Here is an 8392-nt window from a genome sequence, read left to right as displayed (position 1 = left end):
GAGGGGGTTTCTTGGGGTAGGGGACAAGAAATAGAGTAGCAAAAGGAAAACAAAACAAAGGAAAGAGGGGGGATACGGTGGCCAGAGTCCCGCTGGGACTCGGCTCGAGCGAGAGGCGGCGGCCTGGGGCGCTGGCGCCTGGCACCTGGCGCGCGCGGGGCTGGGAGGCTGGGGAGGCGGCCGGCTGGCTGGGCCTTTGGCCCGGCTGGGCTTGGTCCTTTTTTTTAAATAGTTTCGCGCGCAGAAAAACAAAGAAAAAAAAAACTAAACGAACTCCAAAATTCGTAAAGTAAATTTTCCCCGACTCCTAAAAATGAGTCGAACAAAATGAACTTTTCTCCGGGCCTAAAATGTAATTTTTTGAAAATGCGCATTTTTCCCTATCCAATTAAAAAGCAAACAAAACTCCGGCAAAACCAAAATTTGATTTATTCATTAAATCTTCATTTTTCCTAAATTTGGGAAAGTCATATTATTCCCTCTCTCATTATTTTTGATATTGGAAAAATAATTGAAGATGAAATAAAATAAATCAAATGATCCTCTTTTCAAAATTTGAGAAAACTCAAATATGAAAATAACGAAATCTCCAACTCTCTCCGAGGGTCCTTGAGTTGCGTGAAATTTCTAGGATCGACCAAAATGCAAGAAAATATGCTATGCATGATGATCTAGTGTATAACATTCCAAATTGCAAATTTGGGATGTTACAAACCTACCCCCCTTAAGAGGAATCTCGCCCTCGAGATTCGGGTTGGCTAGAAAATAGGTGAGGGTGGTCCTTGAGTAAATCTTCTTCTCTCTCCCAGGTGGCTTCATCCTCTGAGTGGTGGTTCCACTGAACTTTGCAAAACTTGATAACCTTGCTGCGAGTAACTCTGTTGGCATAATCGAGAATCTTGACTGGCTTCTCCTCATACGTTAAGTCGTCCTTCAACTGAATTGCTTCGAGTGGCACCGTATCTCTTAGCGGTACTTCCGCCATCTCGGCGTGACATTTCTTCAGCTGAGAAACATGGAATACATCATGAACTCCTGACAGTCTCTCTGGTAATTCCAACTTATAAGCGACTTCTCCCATACGTTGCAAGATCTTGTACGGTCCAACGAAACGCGGTGCTAACTTTCCTTAACTTCAAAGCGCTTAACTCCTCGAAGTGGGGATACTCGGAGATAAACTCTGTCTCCAGTTTCGTAAACTGTCTCCTTGCGTTTAGAATCTGCGTAGCTCTTCTGCCTGGACTGGGCTACCTTGAGCCTATTGCAAATCAACTTAACTTTCCGTTCAGACTCCTTAATCAAACCTGGTCCAAAGAATTGACGGTCTCCAACTTCGTCCCATGACAACGGTGTCCTGCACCTCCTTCCCTATAAAGCTTCGAAAGGTGCCATCTTCAAACTGGTTTGGTAACTGTTGTTATAAGAAAACTCCACATACGGCAAGTTATCGTCCCAACTAGATCCACAATCTAGTGCACAAGCTCTCAGCATATCTTCCAAAATCTGATTGACTCTCTCGGTCTGTCCATCCGTCTGTGGGTGAAAAGCTGTGCTGAACTCCAGTCTGGTTCCTAAAGTTTCATGCAACTGATTCCAAAATTTTGAGGTAAATTGAGTTCCTCTATCTGATACGATACTCCCCGGAACTCCATGCAAACAAATGATCCTAGTCATGTATATCTTCGCCAACTTAGCACTGGTGTAAGTGGTCTTAACTGGGATAAAATGTGCTACCTTTGTCAAACGATCAACTACTACCCATATCGAATCGTAGCCTGCTTTCGCCCTGGGTAGTCCTGTGATAAAATCCATGCCTATCTTATCCCACTTCCATTCGGGTATCGGCAATGGTTGTAACAATCCTGCTGGCTTCTGATGCTCTGCCTTTACTCTCTGACATACGTCACAAACTGCTACATATGCTGCAATATCCTTCTTCATTCCGGTCCACCAGAATGTTTCCTTCAAATCCAAATACATCTTGGTATTCCCTGGGTGAATCGAGTACGGTGAATCATGTGCCTCTTGCAAAATCAACTTCCTGATCTCCGGGTCATTTGGCACATAAACACGGTCCTCAAACCATAGGGTATCGTGCTCATCCTCACGAAATCCCTTTGCTTTTCCTTCGCTCAATTTCTCTTTTATAGCAGCAATCTCCTTGTCAGATTTCTGAGCTTCTTTGATCTTATCCATCAATGTTGACTGAATCTCCAATGTTGCGACATAGCCTCTCGGAACTATTTCCAAACATAGCTCACGAAGGTTTTATGCTAACTCCTTGGGTATTTTCCCCGTCACTAGGGTGTTGACATGGCTCTTACGGCTCAATGCGTAGCTACTACATTAGCTTTTCCGGGGTGGTAATGCAATCTCATATCATAATCCTTGATGAGCTCCAACCATCTCCTTTGTCTGAGGTTCAACTCCTTCTGTGTGAAAATGTACTTCAAACTCTTGTGATCCGTGTACACCTCACAATGATTTCCGATGAGGAAATGTCTCCATGTCTTCAATGCATGCACTACGGCTGCTAACTCCAAAACATGCGTGGCATAATTCAACTCATGAGGCTTCAGTTGCCGTGAAGCATACGAAACAACTCTCCCTTCCTGCATAAGCACTGCTCCAAGTCCTCGATGTGAAGCGTCACAATACACCTCATAATCCTTGGTCTGATCTGGCAAAATCAATACTGGTGAGGTGACCAAACGTTTCTTCAACTCCTGGAAACTAGCCTCACACTCCTCAGTCCATTTGAACTTAGTATCCTTCTTCAACAACTCCGTCATAGGCTTCGCAATCTTTGAGAAATTCTCAATAAATCTCCGGTAGTATCCTGCGAGTCCAAGAAAACTCCGGATCTCTCCAACTGTTGTTGGTGCTTCCCATTCAGTTACGGTCTCAACCTTAGTGGGGTCAACTGCTATACCTTCTCCGGATATAACGTGTCCGAGGAATCCAACTTCCTTCAACCAAAACTCACATTTGCTGAATTTGGCGTATAATTGATGTTCCCTTAGTTTCTCCAAAACCAAACGCAAATGTTCCTTATGCTCCTCTTCATTCTTTGAATAAACCAGGATGTCATCAATGAACACTACAATGAACTTATCCAAAAACTCCATAAACACTTTGTTCATCAGGTTCATAAAATAGGCAGGTGTGTTAGTCAATCCAAATGACATAACGGTATACTCATACAGTCCATATCTTGTGGTGAATGATGTCTTAGGTATGTCCTGCTCTCGAATCTTCAATTGATGGTACCCTGATCGCAAATCGATCTTGGAAAACACTTTAGCTCCTTGCAACCGATCAAACAGATCGTTGATCATTGGCAGCGGGTACTTGTTCTTGATGGTTACTTCATTCAATCCCCGATAATCTACAACCATCCTTAATGATCCATCCTTCTTTTCCACTAGAAGTACGGGTGATCCCCAAGGCGAAGAACTTGGGCGAATGTAACCTTTATCCAATAACTCCTTAATCTGATTCTTAATTTCCACCAAATCCTTTTCTGGCATCCGGTACGGTCGCTTCGATATTGGGCCTGTACCTGGCAATAACTCAATCAAAAACTCAATGTCTCTATCCGGTGGCATGCCTGGTAATTCCTCAGGAAATACATCAGGAAAATCCTTCACCACTGGTACTTCCTCTTGCACAACTCCTGTTAGGCAGTTTACTTGTGTCCTGTTTGGCACATGCCGGGATACATACTTGATCCTTCTTCCTTCTGGTGTGGTAAGCAAAATTGTCTTACTAGCACAATCGATGTTTCCTCCATACATCGACAGCCAATCCATACCTAGAATCACATCCAGACCTTGGGACTCCAGAATAATTAAATCTGTTGGGAAAACATGCCTTCCTATTCTTAATGGTACTTGGAAACATCCTTGTCTGGCCATGTACTCTGCTCCTGGCGAGCTTACTAGCATAGGCGTCCTAAGAGCTTGGGTTGGAGGCATCTGAGGGTTTAGAAGAGACGAGATTTAAGAATAGAGTGAGGTCTAAAGGGAAAACACTACCCCAGTGCACATGAGCAAATGCACACAAAATGAATTCATTCAATCAAACAAGGGCTTACAATCGGTCTAAAACTATCGCAAAAGTGCTCGAACTATAATGTTTACAGGGGGGAAATGCTACTACTATCTGGTGGTCATCTAGAAATTTGAACCGGTGGAAGACTCCATGATATCTGCTCCAGCTTCGTCTTCAAAGTCGGGTTCACTTGGATCCGAATCGGTGTCGTCGATGATGATGTAGTTGTCTGGACATGCGACGTACTCGTCTTCCTCCGTGGATGCTAACTTCCTCTTGAGTTCTTCAATCTCCTGCTTAAGGTCGCCATTGTGCCTTGCTAGAGCTATGATCTCGTCCATGTAGTCCTTGCGTGTAGACTTCAGTTCTCCTTCTAGCTCGATGATCCTTGCCTTAGCATTGTTCAACTCTATCATATCATTGCACATCTGGTTCTCATGGCGTCGAATGTGCTGGTTTAACTCCTGGATGAAAGATGCAATGGATCTATCCTTCTTGGTGCTGACTAACTCCCATTGTTCATCTCGGCGTCCGCAAATCTGGTAGATAGTGTCCTTGAGGTCTTCTTGGTAAACTTCTCCAATGCGTCCTATGGTGATATGAGCTGCCATGCTCTTTCCCAGACTCTAGGTTGGTGCATTGAAAACACTATCTACAGGCTTCGTGATTGGCGCGAATGTTCTTCCCGGAACATGAGCTTGAATCTTCCAGCGCTCCTCTTCAGGCAGAGTGGCATTGAAGGTTCCCGTGAAGCTTGGTAATCCAATGTTCAGGTACTTGGTGACTTCCTTCAGGTGAAATCCAAATGGTGTGCCTTCATCCGGTTGAGCATACTTAATCTTCGCGTTTGTCATCCTAATAGGGTAGAAAAGATGAGGAGTTAGAAAATGAGAAGAGAATGGTGATCTATGGCTTTAACTTAGTGGTCGTGTCCTATAGTCAGCGTGTGCTCTGATACCATCTCTGTGGCGACCCGACCCGAATGGATCAAGCGCTCTGTGCTCAGGTGTCATCCCTGGATCAGTAATGCTGACACCACACAGTACATAGAAGGATTTATAGCAGAGTGGCAATCACACACTTATTACATCATTGTCTCAAATAGAACTTAATACAATAAATATGGCTTAAGGCCATCTAATAACGATAACAACGGAAGACTCGAAAGATAGATGGGTCCATCAACTCCAACGACATCACTGAGTATAGGGCCACGACCTAAAAGCATCTTACTCGTCGTCTGAAAAGTCTGCAACATGAGAAGTTGCAGCCCGAAAACGGGTCAGCACATGGAATATGCTGGCAATGTAACACATAGAGAGTAATGGAATGAAACAACTATACTATATGCATATATGGCCGGTGGAAATCTCTATGGTTACAGTTTTGCGTAAAGCCAGTTTTTCCCTACTGCAAAGGAATAAATTTATTTAACTATCATGGTAGTTGTTAAACATCGAGAATGGTTGACAGCATTCCGATCCCAATTAAGTGAACAATTAAAACCCAACAACATTAATTAGAGGTAACGTGATGAGATTCACATGATATTCAAGTACTAGATACTCAAGTTGGCCATAACCGGGGACACGGCTAATCATGATTAGTTTGTACACTCTGCAGAGGTTTGCGCACTTTTCCCCACATGACTCGATCGCCTCCGTTTGTTTTCTCGCACTACATGGTGTTTGAGAAACGGATGACCGAGACATAGTCTTTCAGAAGCGCTAGCACCTTACATGTGGGGTAGACCGTACCACCTACAACCCCTACATCTGCTAGTCCACCCCGTAAGAGTTCACACAACTTAATCAACTATGGCAGAGCCCATAGTAGCATGTGGCTGCACACGGAAGTTTCTAGCATGAAAGACCTTATGATCCCTTTGAGCCTGGGTGGCAGTCCAAAATAAAACAGGCAAGTCCTGATAGACATCAGGTGCCTCAATCCACCCAGATGTGTGTTTAAGTTGCCACCTTAGATAAACCATTAAAATTATCAACTCACATCTGTCATGGATATCACTCACCCAATCCACGTCTACTAGCATAGCATGGCATAATAAGCAAACGTAGAAGTAACTCCCAAAGGTTTCATAATAATACAGGTGATAGGTACTACCTCATCTACTTCCCATCCCACGGTTTAATTAGATCCTAAACATGCAATGTGTGAGGATTGATCTAATGCAATAAAACATGGGTTGTAGAAAAGGTATGATCAAAGTGTTACTTGCCTTGCTGATGATCCGCGAGACCTAGGGTTTCAAAGTAACAAGCGGCGCAATCCGGGTGATCTATTGCAGACAAACAACAAGCACACAATAAGTACTCATCTAATGCACAGGTAAAACTCGAACAAGAGAACGAACCAGAAAGTTCAACTTAAGAACTCCGGTTGCAAAGAAAGAAAGAACCAAACAAAGAAACGGAAAAAAACAAACGGCGGAAGAAAACAACTCGGTTCTAGCAAGTTGAAACTAGGTCAAATTTTACTGTAGAAAAAGCTTGTTCAAGTTGATTAGACGGAACGACGGTTTCGAAATGAAACTCCAGGCGCTTGAATCACCTGATTCCGATAAACGAGCGAGAAGAAAAACTAGAACGAAGATCGGATCTGAGATCACGATCGCGGAATAAATCCGACGAGAAGAAAAGGACGAACGGTTAAACGAACGGACGTTCGTTAACCGGGAAACAATCGGTGATCACATTCGTTGAGACGAACGGTCCGAAATAAGAATGAAAACTGATCTAGGGTTTTCGGAAAAAAAGACCGAAACGAAAAACCGATCTAGAAACCGGAACGGTTTAGAAAAGAACCGGAAAGAAAACGAATCGGAAGAGAAGAAAAGAATCGGAACGGTTTATAAGAAAAGGAGAGACGCGGCACGGCTACCTCGGCGAGGTTCCGCCGAGGGGCTCCGGCGAACGGCGGCGTTGGACGGCGGCGGCGATGCACAAGGGCGGCGGCGTTGGGCGCGGGGCGGTGGCGGCGGTGGTGAGGGGCGCGGGGTGGGGCGCGGCTAAGGAGGAGAGGGGCTTGGGGCTGCGCGCTGCTGCTTGCTGCGGCTTAGGAGGAGAGGGGGCTTGGGGTTTGATTTGATGTTTTGGAGGGGGGTGTAGGGGTATTTATATAGGTGAGGGGAGGGGGTTTCTTGGGGTAGGGGACAAGAAATAGAGTAGGAAAAGGAAAACAAAACAAAGGGAAGAGGGGGGCTACGGTGGCCAAAGTCCCGCTGGGACTCGGCTCGAGCGAGAGGCGGCGGCCTGGGGCGCTGGCGCCTGGCGCCTGGCGCGCGCGGGGCTGGGAGGCTGGGGAGGCGGCCGGCTGGCTGGGCCTTTGGCCCGGCTGGCCTTGGTCCTTTTTTTAAATAGTTCCGCGCATAGAAAAACAAAGAAAAAAAACTAAACGAACTCCAAAATTCCTAAAGTAAATTTTCCCCGACTCCTAAAAATGAGTCGAACAAAATGAACTTTTCTCCGGGCCTAAAATGCAATTTTTTTGAAAATGCGCATTTTCCCTATCCAATTAAAAAGCAAACAAAACTCCGGCAAAACCAAAATTTGATTTATTCATTAAATCTTCATTTTTCCTAAATTTGGGAAAGTCATATTATTCCCTCTCTCATTATTTTTGATATTGGAAAAATAATTGAAGATGAAATAAAATAAATCAAATGATCCTCTTTTCAAAATTTGAGAAAACTCAAATATGAAAATAATGAAATCTCCAACTCTCTCCGAGGGTCCTTGAGTTGCGTGAAATTTCTAGGATCGACCAAAATGCAAGAAAATATGCTATGCATGATGATCTAGTGTATACCATTCAAAATTACAAATTTGGGATGTTACACCTATAACCATGTTTCGGCTAACCTAGCCTCCTCCATCCCTCCGTACCAACAAGGGGTAGTACAGGAATATTGATCTGTTGTCCATCGACTACGCCTTTCGGCCTAATCTTAGGCCTCGACTCTCCCTCCATGGACGAACCTTGCGGAGGAAACCTTGGGTTTTCGGGGCATTGGATTCTCACCAATGTTTTTGTTACTCAAGCCGACATTCTCGCTTCCGCTTGGTCGGCCCCCGCTTTCACGGTTGCTTCCCTCTAAGGCGGAATGCTCCCCTACCGATGCATTTTGACATCCCACAACTTCGGCAGATCGCTTAGCCCCGTTCATCTTCAGCGCAAGGGTGCTCGATCAGTGAGCTATTACGCACTCTTTAAAGGGTGGCCGCTTCTAGGCAAACCTCCTGGCTGTCTTTGCACATCAGTGAGCGATCATTTAGGGGCCTTAGCTGATGATCTGGGTTGTTTCCCTCTCGATGATGAAGCT

The 8392-nt window shown here is 44.8% G+C and overlaps 1 long non-coding RNA gene across 1 annotated transcript in view; it reads right to left on the bottom strand.

Moving 5' to 3' along the window:
• Positions 1-8166, bottom strand: part of LOC119285875 — a 10705-nt gene extending 2539 nt beyond the window's left edge. Inside the window, exon 1 of the long non-coding RNA XR_005139931.1 lies at positions 7910-8166. This is a non-coding gene — a long non-coding RNA (uncharacterized LOC119285875). The remainder of the gene's footprint in view (positions 1-7909) is intronic.
• Positions 8167-8392: the final 226 nt, after the last annotated feature.

This window comes from Triticum dicoccoides, chromosome 4A, assembly GCF_002162155.2.
Source record: "Triticum dicoccoides isolate Atlit2015 ecotype Zavitan chromosome 4A, WEW_v2.0, whole genome shotgun sequence".
Classification (NCBI taxonomy): Eukaryota; Viridiplantae; Streptophyta; class Magnoliopsida; order Poales; family Poaceae; genus Triticum; species Triticum dicoccoides.
Note: the sequence above shows the minus strand (reverse complement) of the source record. Positions and strands in the feature narration are given on the sequence as shown.